At 39.2% G+C, this 19229-nt stretch overlaps 1 protein-coding gene across 1 annotated transcript in view; it reads left to right on the forward strand.

The window, feature by feature from the left end:
* The first annotated feature begins 4182 nt into the window (after nucleotides 1–4182).
* The window catches only part of lnx2b (ligand of numb-protein X 2b), a 35086-nt gene continuing 20039 nt past the window's right edge, over nucleotides 4183–19229 (forward strand). Inside the window, exon 1 of the mRNA XM_028459849.1 lies at nucleotides 4183–4442. The gene's annotated coding sequence lies outside the window, so the exon portion shown is untranslated. The remainder of the gene's footprint in view (nucleotides 4443–19229) is intronic.

Below are 19229 nucleotides of genomic sequence, written 5' to 3' on the forward strand. Positions count from 1 at the left end.
TAAGTATATACTTTTCTGACCAACAGTTGAAAAAAAGCAATATCAGCAATTTGTGCCGGTACTCCCTCCGCAAGGCTACAGTTAATTAAATTTAAGGTATTATTTAGGGTTCACTACTCAAAAACCCATCTATCTAAAATCTACCCACAGATCGTGGATCAATGTGAAAGATGCCATGCCAACCCTTGTAACCTGAGTCACATGTTCTTTCTGTCTCAATAACTTTTGGAGCCAATATTCCACGATTCTTTCCAATGTTCTTAAAACTCAAGTTGTCATAAACCATTTCTTGGCTGTTTTTGGGGATCCAGTAAACACTTTGCTCACAGAACCTGCTCACTCTAAAATAAGAACTTTTATATCACTAATAGCTGGACATAATATTTTACTTCTTTGGAAATCTTCTAAAGTGCCTTCAATATCCCTGTGGCTACGAGATGTTTTGTCATTTATAAAACTGGAAAAAATGATTTTCTCAACTAAAGGCAATAAAGAACAATTTGATATAAAATGGAGCCCCTTTTTGGATTACTGCAAATCCTTGCAATCTCTGCCTGACTGACATTCCCCCTTATAATTTTTAATTTTAATTTAATGTCATTATTTATTTTTATTTTTTATTTATTTTCATTTTTGTTTTATTATGAATGTAGTTATATAGGTATAACATTTGATATATGTAAAAATGTGTGTGCATGTCTCTGTGGTGCATATGTGGTGCTCCGTACGGCCGGCATGGTTCGGGGGGGTGCCGCGGGGGGTCTCCTACATGGGCACTTCACATCACTCACTCCCAGCTGGTCTGGCTCACCCACTTGTTGCACCACACTCACATACCCAACCCTTGGGGGGCTGGATGGTGGGGCTGGGGGTGGAGAGGGCCACCGCCTGTGCTACTAAGTAGTGGCGCGAGGGCGGCACTCCCACCTCTGGCTGCCCTACTAATCCCTCCATATTTAATTACACCTCAACACATCATCCCCCGGAGGGTGGGACTACCATTTCCACCCTCCGGAGCCATTGCACCACATACACATATATACACATAGGCTGAATGGGGAGCACCGCTCCCCTCCATCCACCCTTTTTAATAGCACTTCATACATTCACTAAACACATACATTCACTCAGGGGATAGGGAAGTGCCTCTCCATTGGGGAGGGCTCATCGTGCGGGCGGCATCAAGGAAAGGCAATCTGGCGCGCTCTGGGGTGCTTGGTCGGTGCGCCTGGGGGCCGGCGGGGCAGCTTGCAGCATCCCCTTGGTGCCCTCGGCGACTATGAGCGTGGTTGTCGTCCCTGGGGGTGCTGCTCTCGGTGCTGCTTCCGTTCCGGGTCCTTCTGGCCTGGGGTCCGGACCCTGCTGGCTCTGGGCCCACCGGCGGGTGCCCGCCGGCTGCTCGTTCCGCGCGACTCTGGCCGTCTGCTGGGCGTGGGCCTTGGCTCCGCTGCTGGGGTCTCATGCGGGGACTCTCTGGGCCCTCCCCTCGGGGGTTGAGTGCTTGAGTGTGGGTGGGTGGGGGGGGGCGGGATGCTGGCGGGGGGCCTTGGGGTTGGGGGTTGGGGTCGGTGGCGGGATGCGCTGGGTGCTCGGCTGCTTGGGGCTTCCTCGGATGTGTGTGTGGGGGGCGGTGGCTGCCTCTCAGCCTGGGATCTTGGGGGCGTCTGGGGGGTTGCTCGGCCGTGGGGGGGTGGCCTGGGGCTCCCTGGCCCCCACTCTTTCTGCTGGCCTGGCTGCATCTGCGGGCCCGGGGCAGTTCCTGGGTTTGCGGTAGCGGTTTTTTGCACATATACTGGTATACAATGCACTGGCACGCCTTGGGATGTGGGATAAAACTCATACTGGGCTTAACTTTAGACACGTTAATCCCAAATACTTGCTTTAGGTACTACCACTCACTCATTCCCCCTGTCCACAGCCAACACCATTATAGCTAAGCTTTACACTTGTCACTATACTGGCTTGATTACACAACATAATAAGCACAATATGTTCTACAACTTCACATCTCACCCTCACTGTAAAACAATCTATTCTTCCCCACCCTTTCTATTTCCTACCTTGAGTCTCTCCTCCCTGCTCCCTTTCCCCTCCCCCTCCCTCTCCACTTAGGTGTAACACTGCTCTCCCTTTTTATATCCTCCCTCTAATAAAAGATTTCATACCATTCCTTAGGGAGGGCTGGTGATGGTCACAATTAAGCAATAAAATAAATCAATTTATTTTATTGCAATAACAAAACATGCATTGCTGTCTCATAATAATTGCACTTCTTGTAGCGTTGACCTTTGACAGCATGTGCAGACAAGATAAAAAAAAAAAAGGAACAAGAAGGTGAGACTATTTATCCAATGTTAGCAGCTTTTTGTTGACTGTATACGGTAGGGGACAGGGAGTCAATGAAGATGGGAGTGAGTGCAGGTAAAGAGAGTTCTGAATGTATTGTGTGGAAGACGATGTACCATAGAGGATGCTGTTGCAGTAATCTAAACGGGATGTGACGAATGCATGGATAAGTGTTTCCAAAACAGAGAAAGAGAGGACTAGATGAAAACAGGCTATGTTTCTGAGGTAGAAGGTAATAAAAACAAATCACCACAATCCTAGCTAACTAAAAATAAATAAAAAATTACCAAGGAAAGTCATATCTCGCAGTGCTACATGTTAAGGAATGTACAACTATGTACCTCTGTTCCTAAATGTTCAATGTTTGTTGACTGCAATTTTGTTTGTCGAGACTTCATAATCCATTCTATGTATTATTTTGGTTGTGTGTGGTTTTTGTGTGTAAGTGAAAGGGTCTATTTTATTGTTTTTGGTTGTGATTTTTAGTGCATTTTATTTTTTTCTAACAAGGATGAGATTTTCTTTTATTTTCATTGTTTTTTTGTTTCTTTTATTTATTTAGGATGTTTAAAAGTGATTGACATTTTAATTTCAAAGGTATTAAATAACTCATGAGTAAAAAAGTGTATCTGAAAGGGTGTACTTCCATTATTATGATATATTATTATTACATTATAGTGGTTACTTTTGGTTTCCAAAAAATTGTAGACAATATTGTGGGACAATATATTGTCCCAACCGTCTTCACACAATGAACAATAAATGAATGATAAAACACTAAAGTAAAAAGGGCTCTTGCTCTCTCTCTCTTTACTTTCCTGTGTCCTGGGTTTGGACCCTGAGTACAAGGCAATAATGTTCTGTTCTATTCTCTGCTGACTTATCATATTAACAGGCCAGATAAGATTAGATAAGATTGCTACTTTATTAGTCCCTCAAATAAGTGAGATCTGATTCTGCAGGATGTTTCATCTGAAGGATGTTGTTCCCTCTCCATTGTGCCAGAACTTGGTAATGTAATTTCTTCTTTAAAAAATACATTTCGTTGTGGCAAATGCATGGATGACTGTTGTACTGTATATGATGCTATTAATGAATGTTAATTGAATTAAGGCTAAATTATTACCCAGAAAGTTTTGATTACGACCTGGTGCTTATTATTTTGCGGTAATAAGTAATATTAAGCTGCAAGACATTATTGGAGTGTGTGTGTGTGTGTGTGTGTGTGTGTGTGTGTGTGTGTGTGTGTGTGTGTGTGTGTGTGTGTGTGTGTGTGTCAGTGATGGGGTCGATTATAATTGTAATCATGTAATTGGTAATTGATTACAATTATGTCATAATTATAATTGTAATTTTAAAAATCTGTTGCTGTCGTAATCATAAAAAAATTGCAATTGAGTTCAGGTAATTGACTTTGTAATTGTATTTGCCATGAAATTTCAAAAAAGAACTGGCAATTAATTAATGCAAATCTGAGGAGCCATGTTACATTTCTATGTACAGTTCTACACATATGTAGTTAACGCTTATTAAAATATGTTTCATATCAAACATTCCCACATTTTACCAATAAAGAAAACACAAGAGGAAGGTTAACTTTTATGTATTATTATTATCTTTTTATTTATTTTTCTACTTTTATATTTTTCAAGGCTCAGTAAATGTGATTAATTGTAATTGAACATGGGTAATTGAAAACGTTGAAAAATGTAATTGACCCCAACCCTTGTGTGTGTGTGTGTGTGTGTGTGTGTGTGTGTGTGTGTGTGTGTGTGTGTGTGTGTGTGTGTGTGTGTGTGTGTGTGTGTGTGTGTGTGTGTGTGTGTGTGTGTGTGTGTGTCACCTGCCTCTCCTCCTCTGCTGTCTGTTCGTTCCAAACGGGGAAACCCGCCTTGCTCTTCTGGTTAAACCTAGTACCTGGGACGATCACACAACCGTTGTTCATCGTCAGCTGTGCCGTGGGAAACTACTGAAAGTCTGTGCGCGGACTTTACGTCTCTTTATTGGAGCTTTTCTTCGACTTTTCAGGCCTGTCTTTGTTTGAGCTCCGCGACGCGTCCGCCGCCACTTCCGGTTCCCAACCCTCACACGCACAGGTAAGGCTGGTTTCGGTGTCAACCTGAGCTACAAAAACACACATTTGAACCGAACAAACACCTTATATCTAGGTGAAAAGCGTCTGAAATAAGCAATATTGACAGTAGAGGATATGATATGTTGCATTCATTGAGGTTTAACAAGTGTTTGAAGCGTGTTCTTAGTGTAAGGTGAGGACATGCTGTTGTGTGGTGATGAGGTCCACAGCCATGGCTGTCACACTTATTTATGGCTCTGACAACTTCACTGCTCCTGTTACTGACTTGTGGTGGCTTTGTACTGGGGTGAATGCAAACCCAATACTTTATTAAAGTCATTTTTATTTTCAGGGTTGGACCTAAGCACTCTATACACAAATAATTTACACTGTGCCTGCTTTTTCATACTCTGTTTCAAAGTGTTTATTATCATGTGCACAGTAAAGACACATGTTTCCCTGCATAATGACAGTTCTACTTTGCTCACCACACTGGATGCCACAAAAACTAAAAAGTAATAAAGATAAATATGTACAGGGTTGAAAAAAACTTTTTTGGCCCCAGTTCCCCCTTTGTCAGTCTACAAAATTTGCTCAGAATTTTATGGGAAAAACACAATGAAGAAATTAATGATTGATAATGCATATTGTAAAGAATATAACTTTGTAAATCAGTGGAATGAAAGTGTTTTAGTGCCTGCTGAATAGATTTATTTCTATAGTTTTTATAATTTCCTGTCATCTCCCACCTCATGTCAAGACTAAACCTTGTTTTTTCAGTTTGTGTTCTAATCAGGATCATTTCCATCATCATTATTATGAATATCATTTTAACAAAAAAATAAACTTCCATATTTTTACTGTTCATTTGTTAATTTTTCACTCTCACTCTCTCAAGTACCCCCAGTTATCCCATTGCGTACCCCCATTTGAGAAACACTGCTGTTGTGGATACTCCAATTAACAATTTAAAAACAGTAGGATGTATAAGATAAATCTGTGAGAAAGCACAAACATTACTTCAGAATTTCTCTTAGAAAAATCTGAACTAGCTAAAGGCTGGGATACACTGCGATTTTTTCAATCGTTGCACTCAGCTCCAGCTCAAACTGTGCGACTCAGACGCAGAGCCCAAATGTGCGCAGCATGTTCTTACACTGTACGGACCGACACTCTGACATGATCTAACTGCTCACACTGTACGTTCATACATGACACGTTGGGGTCTTGTTTCCGGAAATGCAACGCAGAAATTACAAGAAGAAGAACACTGAATTGTTGCAATTAAAACAGACTAAGAAGAAAAACCCGGAAGTGAAGAGACACTCGTAAATCTCAGCAAAAAGAACTTTAAAAAAGAAAAGACAGGGACGTGATGGACCAGGAGCTGACTGGACAGACGTGGGCAGTACAGTCTGTCAATTTTTCAGCGGTCCTACGATGTTCGCGCATGCGCAGTGTGAGCGTTTACGGTAAGCCGGTTCCTGGCACTGCTTCAACTGTGCGATACCCTCAACGACTGGATTTCAAACATGTTTGATTTCCTTACGACCTACGATTGTTGATCAGAAGCTGGATGTGAGGTGCGACAAAATAGTCACACGAGTCGAAAATCGGCTCAAAATGGGCAAAAAAAGATTAAGGCATTAATTCCGAATTAAAAAACATCATGTAACCGTGGCCAGTGTGATAAAGCAGAGAAGCTGCTCTTTAATAAGAACTTAAATGCAGTTTGTGTTTCTATGAGAGAACATATTAACTTTAACTATCTTTTAGCATCCCAATCAGTTATAGGCCTGTACATGTGAGTTGGGTCAAGTTAAAGATTTTATTTAGTATTTTATTTTATATTGTGCATTATTGCACAATAATGCACAATATTGTTGTGCATTATTGTGCCTTAAAAGATTTTCGACTCGTGTGACCATTTTGTGGGTTCGTACGAGTCTCTGCTAGATCGTGTAGTATACATGGGGTCACGAGAAGCAATTAACACCTCACGACCAGCTCCCAATCAGCAATCGCTCCTCATGAGGGTATCGCATAGTTGAAGCAGTGCCACAGACCGGCTAACTGTAAACGCTCCCACTGCGCATGCGCTAACACCGTACGACCGCTGTAAAATTGACGGATTGTACTGCCCACGTATGTCCAGCCAGCTCCTGGTCCATCACATTAACGTCTTTTCTTTTTTAAAGTTCTTTTTGCTGAGATTTGCGAGCGTCTCTCCACTTCCGGGTTTTTCTTCTTCGTCTGTTTTAATGGCGACGCTTCAGTGTTCTTCTTTTTCTTCTTCTTCTTCTTCTAATATTTATGTTGCATTTCTGGAAACAAGACCCCGACGTGTCGTGTATGAGCGTACAGTGTGAGCAGTCAGATCGTGTCGGAGTGTCGGTCCGTATAATGTGAGAACATGAATGGTGAGCTGCGCACATCTGGGCTCTGGACATGAGTCGCACAGTTTGAGCTGAAGCTGAGTACAACGATTGAAAAAAATCGCACAGTGTATCCCAGCCTTTAGGCAAACACTTGGTGCCATTGACTCTTTGAAGTTTGCTTTAAAATGTATGTAAAGTACACCTTAAACTCAAATTACAGTTTAGACTCATTACAGTTCTACTCAAACCTGCTATTTTACAAGTGAATGCTAACCTTTGCTGCGCATATGATTTTAAGCATTAGAATTCCAATTTATTTTCACTTTAGAATATTTATTGTTGTCAAAACATGTGAAATATTTGCCTGTGTAAAATCTAACATGGTCTGTAATGCTCTCTCTAGTACCCAGAGATTATGAAATTATGCATGTTTATGCCTCTGTCCATCCCCTTTTTTCATTATATCCATGTCTTTTAAGGCTCTTATTAAATAGTGTTGGCTCTAATCCGGGCCGCCATGTTGGATTATGTTGTCACCCACGCTGCTGCCTTACGTGAGAACAGCTGAAGCTTTAATCAGTTTCACCTGCTCAGAGTGTTTAAAAAGTTGTTTTATTGTTGTGGACTGGACAATCAATACCAGGGATTGTGGAGTCTGAAACATCGTAGATTAATGATCACTTCTGATACTCTAAAATATTCTTGCCCCTAGTGGTGAAAAAACACTTGTTACACATGATGTGTCTTGTACATTTATTTTAAGTTTAATCATTATGGTCTGGAATGATGTCATCAGGATAATTTAAATTAGGTTCATTTAAATTAAGTTGATCAAAACTTAATCAATAAACCTGATCAGATTCAGTAAACCATTGATCCCTGAGGGGGCATTGAGTGTCAATGCTGCTCTGTTACATCTTTATATGACGTGAATAATTAAAAAGGAGCAGTCAGAATAATCCATGTCACCACAACTTATATCGACCTTTTAATTGTATCTTACTCATTTTAAATTACATTTTTATTTTTGACATAATCAAAATCGCAATATCTGTCAGAAAAATTGCAATTAGGTTTTTTGTCAAAATTGTGCAGCCCTATTCCACACTACAAAATAAGTAATAAAAATATATATGATTTGTGGTGATATTGTATCGGATCGATGTTGTATCAGCCAATACTCAAGGCTGCAATATTGGTATCATATCGAAAGTAAAAAAGTTGCATCGGGACATCCCTAATTGCAATGCTATAAATTTAGTGAGGTTAGTACATATATAGAGCCATAAATACAATGGGAGTAATAATTTGCATAATTAATTTCGTTTTCGGCCATGGTTTTTTAATTTTCAGTTTTTGGTTTCGGCTACACATTTCATTTCAGTGCATCCCTAAAAATTATATTTTACATTTGTTTATATTGTGCACGTGCTTATCCCAATATGTGGGGTCTTCTGCTTTCTATTCTAGCTTACATCAGGCACAAGGCTTGGTACACCCTGGAGAGAGCACCAGCCTGTAACAAGGCCAACAGATGTAGACAAACAACCTGGAGAAAATCCAGTTAATCAAAGAGAGAACATACAAACTCTATACAGAATGGTCAGATGCAAAAGACTTTACCATTGTATTGCATAGGTGCTCAACAATGTCAATACAAGATTAATTGAAAGCCCAACAATAATAATAATGGAAAAAGCTTTATCTGTATCTGTACCGTCATGTGTTTTCTCTTGCTCGATAGATGGAGTGTCTGTGTTTGAGGAGCTTGAGGGAAAGATGTAAGATGTTATTTTTATTACAAATATGGGATAGGTGTTAAAACTTGTCAGGTTCTGTGTGCTTGTACTTCAAAGATGAGTCTCTAAACTAGCTATTTTTAACTCCTAGGACAGTTTTTGCTAAAAATAGGCCAACCTAAATTAGTCAAATAAAATGTGTTGCTTCACTATGACTTTGTTGTATTTGTGACTTTGCTGCAGTGAATGTTGCAGTAGTTGGTTTGAATAGATTGAGAAAATGTCAGTGTTCTCTGGAGGTGTCCATCACCTACTGAGTGCCGTCAAGTTTTTATTCCTGCTTTGGTTGATGGAAACGCCTCCCTAAGCACGTTCTGCTCAACGCAATGGTGACAGGCAGCCTCAGTCAGTTCAAGGTGTGTATTTGGTTTGTGTATGGTTGGCTGTTGTACAACATGGAGGGGGTCAAGTGTCCATTGAGTACAAGATTAACCCACGTTGTTTTTTGTGGGCAAGCCAAACTGTGGCACTGCTGTTACAAATAGAAGACGAGCAAAATGCTGGTTTGACTAAAAGATGCATTAAGTCTGAACGAATGATAGCTGATAGTTAGTTCCTGTTTGGAAATATGTGAAAATAATGTGTGGCTCATTTCGGTCAAGGCATAAGACTTAGCATGCTGTCACTTTGGCTGTTGTATAACTTCTAGCCAGTGTTTGAAACAGCTAATGGTTTATTTACTCCTGACAGAACCAACTGATGTGTTAATATTTAACTCTGCTAATAATGTGTAACTGATACTGATACTGCCTTTAAAACCTCTCAAAGCCTGCTGGTGAATGCATTGTTAGTAGCGAGAGTTTATTTTGTTTATCATTTCAACCTTGTGAAGTCCAAACTTTAAAATAAAGTGGCTTAAATACTAAGCCTGACCTGCCATTTTTTTTTTTTTTTAAATAACGGAGCTTACACCTTGAATGTTCCAATCTTATTTTATTGTAAAACATTGATCAATCACCATGAAATGATACAGACTTGTTGTTTTAACTAGGCTGTACACCGATCTAAAGTAAAGATCAAAGTAGCATCGTGCAGCATTTTGATTTATTCAGGTTTTTCCTTATTTAGGTTTTGTTTAGCAGCGCGATGCACTCCCGTTTCCTTTCGCTTTCATACCGGAGACTTCTGTCCGTTTCAGGGTGCTGGTGGACACAGATCTCCCTTGCTTCACAGCAGTCAATGAGTATGACATGACTCCGATTTATTTCAACAGCTGCTGGGTTCATTTGGCCAATCATTCAAAAACGGCATTATAACCGATCTGCTGCGGTCGAACACACTCCCTCACTCCACACACTGGTTGAACCGTTAAGTTCATGTCCTGCGTGGACATTCTTCAACTCTTCCACTCCCTCACAGTTACAAAGCTGCGTTTAGGTTTGATTTTCCGTGAATCTGTTTCGGGTAGTACCAAGGGAATTCGGTCGGTACCGTAAAAATACAACCTGAATTCATATGATTGGATCGGTGATGGTTTTTTAGACTCACTGATCGGTGATCAGCCCAAAAATTCTGATCCTTTAAAGCTAGTTTTAACTGCACATGTAGTTATCTCAAATATACATGAAAAATTTAGAGCATTGCTGTCCAAAATACTAAATTATATTAGTCCCTTAATGCCTTTACGGAGGTAGAAAAGATTGGTTTCATATGCAAGGATTGACCGATCGCCTACCCCCAAATAAGGGCATCCTTATTAAATACGTTATGCTGCGGGAGTGGAGACTACACATTTTTACAGATTGACTTAGTGTGGGCCACTAATTAACTTGCAAACAAATGTAGAAGATTGGAATTGCCGGTTGAAAGTCTGTTTTGATCTCCTCGAGTGCAAACACTCCGTTTGTTGTTGGAAAAGTTGTGCATTGTGGGATGTAGAGTCCCAAAGACGGATGCAAAGAAGTGTTTTTAATTTATTTGGAGTGTTTCCTTCTTTCTTTCTTTCTTTTAACCCTCCTATTATCCTTGGGGTCAATTCGACCCCATTCACTGTTTATCATTTATAAAATAATAGTTGAGGTTTTTTTTTTTAAATTAATATTCAATGGCTTTTCCGAATTGGATGGGTACAATTGATTAGGCATAAGATTTTCATGATTGTATTTTTTCGATGTGCAGAACACATTGCACGCATTGGTGTTCCTCTGAGGTAAATTTGACTCCAAGCTGTTTTAGCTGTGCAAAACTTCTGTCTGTGTGACCCATGTGTGACTTCACATCCCCACACCTGCAGATGCAGAGTTGATACTTTTGAGTTGATACATGACACTGGGGGAGACAATATTCTCATGAGAACTTTCCCACACCATGGGCATGAATGTGTGTGTGTATGTGTGACCTACTACTCACACCTACCAAAGAAGGAGGGCAGGGTTTTCCTGCAAGGACATTAGTACATCATGCAAACTAAGGGAGGACCAAATATATAAAAGCTTGCGTGGCAGCCCTTATCCAAATCATTCCTCATTGTGCTCTGTGTATTGCAATCTTCACGCTCTCTCTTTGTCTTTTGAAAATGCCTTCTTGGAAACGTTTTACTGTCATTGGCCACGGTTACATTATGTTTTTTTTAATTTGGAATTAGTTATTCCGAATTAAATCATTCAGAATTAGTGTTCTGCTTTGTGTTTACATGGAAATAGTCATTCCTGAATTGAGGTTTACACGGAAAACCGGTTTATTTGGCTTTATTCGATAGGGGTTTGGGATGTTTCTGTTTGGACGGGGAGAATTTGACGTATCACGTCTATTGGGAAAACACACAACAATCCTTTTATTGTCAGCTATAACACAGAAGACCACAAATGAGAACTGTTTTCACTTTTATTTTGGTTATAGTTTTGAAGCAGCAGCTCGACAATTTGCTGATATCCGTGTGTGTGATAAGCCCATGTGTCCGTGTTAATGTCCGCATGTTTATGCCTCCGTCAATCCCCTTTTTTTTGTTATATCCATGTCTTAAAAGGCTCTTATTATATAGTGTCTGCTCTATTCGGGGCCGCCATGTTCAATTATGTCGTCACCCAGCGCGTCATCGCCGCAAGTCGCACATGTGTAGAACAACTGGTATGAACTTAAAGTGGCTTTAAGTGTTGTTAACTGTTTACAAGAAAAAGGAATGATCTAATTTGGAATTAGTGTTGAGGAGGACCTTGATTTTGAGTAAGTAGCAAATAAATATGTTTATTGGAGGAAAAGGGGTGTCAACTACGTCAATCAATATGGTGAATTCTGTGAGAGCCATGATTGTGCACCCCAAATAAAAACTCAATAATGATAAAGAAAACCATAATTAAACAAAAATGTTTGTCAAAAATCTAAATGTAATTTAAAAACATGTGTAAGCTACAATTAAAAGGTTGATCTAAGTTGTACTGACAGTATATCTTATAAAGATGTATGAGAGCAGCATTAATGCCATCTAATTTCCCCTCAGGGATCAATGGTTTACTGAATCTGAACAGGTTTATCAAGTGGTTTCGTCCACAACTTTTTCCACAGATCTTCTGTGCCAGCCATTTTCAGAATTTCTACCTCCCTCAGTGCCAGCCATTTTAGAGCATTTTGACAGATTTTTAAAGACCCACAGAATATTTTGTACTATGACTATCTGAAATCTCACACCAGATTCTGAAAGATTGAAGTCTTAAATTAAAGCTACAAACAAATTAAAGAATTCAATGTTTCAGTTGACTAACTTCAAAAAGTTATGTACAAATTTGTAAATTTACAAAGTTGTTTACCTCCTTTCTGATGGAGATTTTATTTATTTCAGTCTAAATAATAATAAATCACTGAATAAATAATTATAAATCAGTGAATAACTGAATGTGATGTGCATTGTTTTTTGGAGCTGTGACATATTTCTAGAAGTTTCGGATTCAAGTTACGATATGTGTTTGGATAAGGAAAAATTTGTGATAATCATCACTGTAGAATCATAATACTTGTAAAATCAGAATCGCAATAAAAATAGAATCGGCACACAATCGGGAATAAAATGGAATCGGGACAAAAGGATGTTGTTCAAGTCCTTTATAATGGTATCACATGACCTTGTGACTGATGAGTTAGTGAAAGAGTTGGCAATTTCCCATGCAGGACTTGAACACAACATTGCGCTTACAAGAGCGTATTGACATCAGTAGCTATGGGTTAGGGATGCAGCTATCGATTTTTTTTGGAATCGATTAATCTAGCTCTTCATTGATCGATTAATCGGATAAAAAAAAAAATGCGTTTTTAAGCAACCAAAACAAATGATGGATAAAGAAAATGACATGGCTGTTAAACGATCAAGCATTTGGCTTTTATTTATCAAAAAAGCAACATTTGGCTCCAAAACTAACCCCATTTATTGCAATTTAACCATGTAAGGTTAATAAGTGCCAGTGCCAACAATTAAATAATACAGTTGAATCAACTAACTACTTACAAATAATATATAATTTCCGGGGTGAGCCTATTTGCTATGGTAACCTAGAAACCTGTGTGTATGTGTTTGACAGACACTGGAATGATGTTTTTAGCAGCTGAGAAAATAACTTTGTCTCTGGATTAATAAAGTATTTCTGTCTATATCAAAATATTGTGCTGCTGACATTATTAGAATTGTCATAGTGATGATCAGAGACAGTGTTTAAAATCCACAACACTTCAGAGCACAGGCACTGAGACGTACCACAATATTTAATGCTACAATTTCGCAAATTCAATGCCCTTTTTCTCAAATGTAAAGCTTTTAAGACCTTAAATTTGGCTACATCAAATTTAATACCTTACCTTTTTAAGGATTTAAAGACCGTCTACCCTGGTTTTGTGTGTACACGCGTGCCATGTGTGCTTCAGATCACACCGCTTAAGTCTCCTCTGCTGGCGGACACCGCAGGTACGAGGTTCTGCTGCTGCACAGGCTGCTGGGTGTAGCCGCTGTCGCAATCCGAAGCTAGATTTGCCACATCTACCAGACTATAACTGTTTGATTTACCTAAATCTAAGATTGCCTGGCGGTCATGGACTATTTTAGAATAATTACTCTGCAGGTTCAAATACACATGCATATGTCAATATTTTGAGGCTGGAAAACTTCCGCGTTCATTTTCATTTATCGTCCGGGTAATTTATGTATTTATTGATTATCAGCCCAGGCCTAAATTAGTGCTACGTTACTTTGTTTCAGCGACGTTTGTTGAAACAGCTTGTGGATACTTTCAGTTCAGATGCTGCATCATCTTCATTTTTGAGGATGTAATGATCCCAGACTTTAGACATTCTCTGTTGCTCACTCTCCGCCATGGCGCCAAATAAATGCAGAATGTTTGTCGCGCATTGATGACTTGCTAGTGGTGTGCGGTCCCTGCTCTTATGGTGTGTGTCATGGAATGTAATTATTAGGAATGCACCGAATATTCGGCCACCGAATATATTCGGCCGAATATTGCAAAAAAAGCCACATTCGGCCTTCAGTTCAGTGAGTTAAAAGCAAGGCCGAATAATAATGTGTGACGCATTGATGCAATCAAACAACGTGCAGTGTTTTAAAGTCAGAAAAGTGTGTGTGCATTGCTGCAGGAGCACAGCAGCAGCTGTGTCCTTTCCGCACACAAATGCATCCAGACTCTCTCCTTACCGCTCTTTGTCGTCCGTCACCGCGTAAAAGTTGGAAACTGTTCAGTTCTACAACCGAGTCCATTGTTAGCGCTGTGAGTTACGAATCCGTAAACATCCCCACCGTTTCTTCCTTACACTACACCGGGTGTCGCTGCATAGGCTGGTGTAGCATTAGCACGGAGTGCTAACAGCTGATGTGTGTAAACAATGGGTCCGTGGCTCCAAGCAGTGACTCTCAACACGATTGGAAGCAGAAAAAGTAGTGCCGTTTGCATTTACATGTATGGTAATAAAGTGTAATATATATTCTATATTACGACGCAGTGTTGTTTTAGCTGTTAGATAGTTGGAGAGGGAGGAGCTCACATTCTAGGAGGCGTGTTAGGTGACTTCACCTGCCATGGTGGGTAAAATCCAAGTCGCCTGTTTGGAGCTGACTTTTTACAAAATGTGGAATAACAAGGGAGGGAGGAAACAGAACTTTTTCAACTTTGTCCCTCTGAATGAGGCTAAAGAGATTTATATTACTGTAGCAAAACCATTATAAAGTGATTTTTTTTAATCATACCTCCCCTTTATTGCACTTTACATGTTTTTTTGGAATGCATGTTTTGTTTTATTTGAAGGCCTAATATAAATGAAAAACTTTGTTGTGCTTTTTATGAAATGCAAAGACTACTGGAATATTTAAAAAATGTCATAATATTCAATAAACATTTAATTTTTGAAAAAAAAAAACATGTCTCAATATGTATTCTAGGCTATTTATTCACTATTAAAAAAAATTGTGAAAAACTTAACCGCATTCGATATTTGATATTCGGCCAAGCGTTTATATTTTATTTGGCTTTGACCTCAAATTTTCATTTCGGTGCATCCCTAGTAATATGCTTCGAGGCACAATTTTTGCCTCGAGGAATTTTTGTAATCGAGTTAATTGAGTAACTCGATGAATCGTTTCAACCCAACTATGGGTTCAGTAAACATGGCTGATACTAAGCAGTTGAAAGTATGTTTCCACTTTTTAAAATGCTGAACGAGCACATGTCGAGCCTCCACACAACAAACATGACAGGTATAAATTAGGGGTGGGAACCTCTGGGTACCTCACGATACGATTCGCTATACAAAGCTCACAATAACGATTATCTCACAATATGACGATACTGCTATTAGCGATATGTTGGTCAAACATCAATCTATGATAATCTATGACATAACAAGAAAAAAAAGATCAAGTGAAAAAATACAATTTTTATTTTATATTTCTGAAAGACAATAAATTGAAAAAGTGTCCTATAAACAGTGACACTATTTTAGTGCAACCTTTCTGTAAATAAGTGTCAACATACCAATGTAAATGAATAGGTATCTACAATAGTGCTTTCTGTAAACAAAAAATAGTCTCTTTCTTACCAGTGACACCATTATAGTGCAATATTCCAGTAAACAATATATTGGTTCCTTCAACAAACAGTGACAACATTTCTGTGAAGACCTACCTGCATATTTTAGTGAAAAAGCAGGAAAGATTTTGAAAGAAAAAAAAAAAATTAAAATCAATAGGGCGAGCATATCGATAATCGATCGTGCAAAAAAATATTCCAACATATCCCCGTATCGAGATATCGTCATACTCCTAGTATAAATGTGAGCTTCACTCTGGCACCATTTAATTCAGTCTGTGCTAAAGAAAAACCACACAGACTGAATTTATAGGCACACATCTTTCACACCAGTGCCTTTTCTTTACTCACCCATATTCTCATGGCCATGTCAAAGTGTTGATTAACGGGAGCTCTCCTCTGAGTGGTCAGGTCTTTTTTGTTAACTTTATTAGTAAAACCAGACACTGATGTAAGGTGGAGGTAGACGTGACATACCTCCTGTCTCACCCATAGCAGAAGTTACTGTGGCCTCACTGGTGATCATGAAGGGTGTGTCAGCACATGTGAGTCACTTTCATCAGCTACAGTTTGTAAGCAGGTGATTTCAAACATTCCATGAAAGAACTCACTTTGGTTAATCCTGCAGGGGAACAGAGGATGTCATGTAACCACAGATATTTCCCTGCGAAGGCTTACGCTGTCACATGATTACATAGCTTATGGTGCTGATCAAGTGATCTCATGTTGAGGCAGTTAAAGCAAAATTTGCTCTGGTTAGCTGTAAACCAGGGGTGCACACTTTTTTGGCTTGCAAGCCAAAAAAAATGTTTCAGTTGACTAACTTCAAAAAGTTATGTACAAATTTGTAAAATTACAAAGTTGTTTACCTCCTTTCTGATGGTGATTTTAATTATTTCAGTCTAAATAATAATAAATCACTGAATAAATAATGATAAATCAGTGAATGACTGAATATGATGTGATATGCATTGTTTTTTTGCAACTGTGACATTTTTAAGTTAAGGATTCAACTTGTGTGCTTGGATAAGTAAAAAATTGTGATCATGACTGTAGAATTGCGATACTTGTAAAATCAGAATCGCAATTTAAATTGAATCGGCACCCGAGAATCGGGATTAAAATCGAATTGGGACAAAAGGGTATCGTCCCAGCCTTATGAATTGCAGACTTTATCACTAACCTATTTATTAAGACAGAAAACCAGAAAGCCTATTTTTTTTTATTGCAATTCATAACTATTAACCAACAATAATATAGAAAAGTCCAAAATACATTGAAGGATAGTGTTGTCAGGTGACTTTTCCTCCCATTGGGAAAGCCATTTAAAGGGCATAAAGGAAAGTGGTTAACAAAACTGTGATACTAATTTAGTTGAAATGGGAAAGGTTTTGGTAGATTTTGAACAATTGTATTCTATATTCAGGTGTGCACATATGTGGTGTGCGTGTGATATCAAAATACACAATGTGCACAGCCTTGTGCCTACGACCGAATCCCACCAACGCTGATATTTCAGCACAACAGCACGACCTTGAGTGTGATATTGCTTTTATACGACAGTTCTACTACCACATTTTATTAGTTAACAGTAATAGGTGACAAGAAATTATGATTTGTTTGTTCATTTAATCATGTGACTCAGTTTCCTAAAAGTTATGAAGTGCTGACTTCTTTGGAAAGAACATTTCTCAGCGCGACACACAGTCCTACACTGGACGCCTCCATATTTACTTAAACACTGCATGCCTGTGTGGTCATGGGTCATTTTAGCATGACGGCAGATATGTTGCAAAATGGGAGAGCTTGTAGAGTGTGATGTGAGCTTGTGTATAAAAAATCGACACACATGAAATAAATTTCATATCACAAATGATGGGAAAAATGTGAACCTGTAGAGTGAAATTGTAAACCCAAAGAAAATATTCACTCATGCATGATCTGAATGTGAAGTCACAGAAAAAATATTCACAAAGGTGATATTTACACAAATAAAATGACAGTTTTGAAACACATTTTGCAAGACGTCTGTTGCAGAACAGATATGTACCTGTAGAATTGGCCACCAATTCCTCTCTTCTGATTGGTCTATCCCCCTTCCTAAGGGTGTATGATCTGACGATATTAGATCATTAAGGATTACAACATGACGACGATCTCCCAAATCACGGAGATCGTAGAACCTTCTGTAGTTCACATTTTAACCCTTGCGGTGCCGTGTCTGCGTCATATCAGCATGTCAGCATTACAGATTATTAAGCGCTTAAACAGGGCAGAAGTACGCTCCCCCCCCCCTCCCCCCATGCACACACACACAGTTAGCTGTGCTGCTTCCTCCGTGTTAGCGACTGTTTGTCAGAGGCTCAGTGCAGATGTCTGTCCATAAAACTCAATCAGTTCTGAGTGTTGAAGCACTGAGAGATGTTTGAGGAAACACTGCATGTGTTTCTCTTCTCTAACTAACTCTCTGTTGCTCTTCAGCAGAGATCTGCTGCTGCTGTAGCTCACTGGGCTGTTTCCATATCCTTAAAGAGACAGTGTCCTGAATGTGATCTACTTTAAAAACTACTTTCAACAACTCAGAGCTGCCCTGAAAAAAGCAACACTACATAATTTAATCAAAAAAAATATAGATATGAATATTGGTCCATATGATCCAGACCTAATGTAACCAAAGCAGTAACGTTTTATCTTGTAAAGGATATGATTGTCTAAACTGTGTGAAATGAGGCGTTCAAACACTGCTTAAAGTAGGATTTTATTAATATGAGTGTTACCTCAATAACAAATATAAATCACTAGACTGATATGCTGCCTTGTTATGTAGCAACTGATGCTAATGCCAAACCACTTTAGTTAAACAAAGTAAAAAGACTGTGTGAATAAAATAACTTGTCAGCCTTTTTGTTTGATGTTAATTGTACTAGGAACCAGTTTGATGAACTGCTTACATACAATTTAAAAAAAAAAGATAATTACCTTGTCCTAATTTAGTTTTATTGTTCAAATACTTTATAGTGTCTTTGTTACAGGACCTCTGACCCCTATCCATTGCAAGATGAGGCATCACCCTGCAGAGTACACATAAAGGATTTGCATGTGTCAACATGAGCTGTTTGGTTCTGCAACAACTAGCTCTCTCTCCAACGCACACACGTCTACGCTGGTGGCAGAGGGAGAAGGAACAATTGTTTGATATCTCACTATCTGGTTATACCTCCGCATTCCTTGCGTCAACGGAGTCGATTGTACACGCACGCATGCACGCGCGCGCACACACGCACACACGCACACACACACACACACATTCACACACACACACACACACACAGAGGCAGGGCTCTGTTTTCATTCAACCTACAGCTACAACTGGAGTCTGGTGTTTACTTGCAGTCGCTGCTTAAAAGCATAGGTATCATTTTGGGTGAGTTGTTTCAGAAGCTCTGAGGATGAGGAAGACATTTGTGCCTGAATTCTGGTTTGAGGTCACAGAGACGAGAAAGTTAAAGAGAAATGTTTCAAGGTAATGAGCCATTTTTCAATTGTTTAGATGCTGTCAATGTGCACGAAAGCCTTTATCTTTGTCATGCGAGTGTTGGGAACCATACTGTGCTCT

Source organism: Gouania willdenowi, chromosome 10 (genome assembly GCF_900634775.1).
Source record: "Gouania willdenowi chromosome 10, fGouWil2.1, whole genome shotgun sequence".
In the NCBI taxonomy this organism is placed as follows: domain Eukaryota; kingdom Metazoa; phylum Chordata; class Actinopteri; order Blenniiformes; family Gobiesocidae; genus Gouania; species Gouania willdenowi.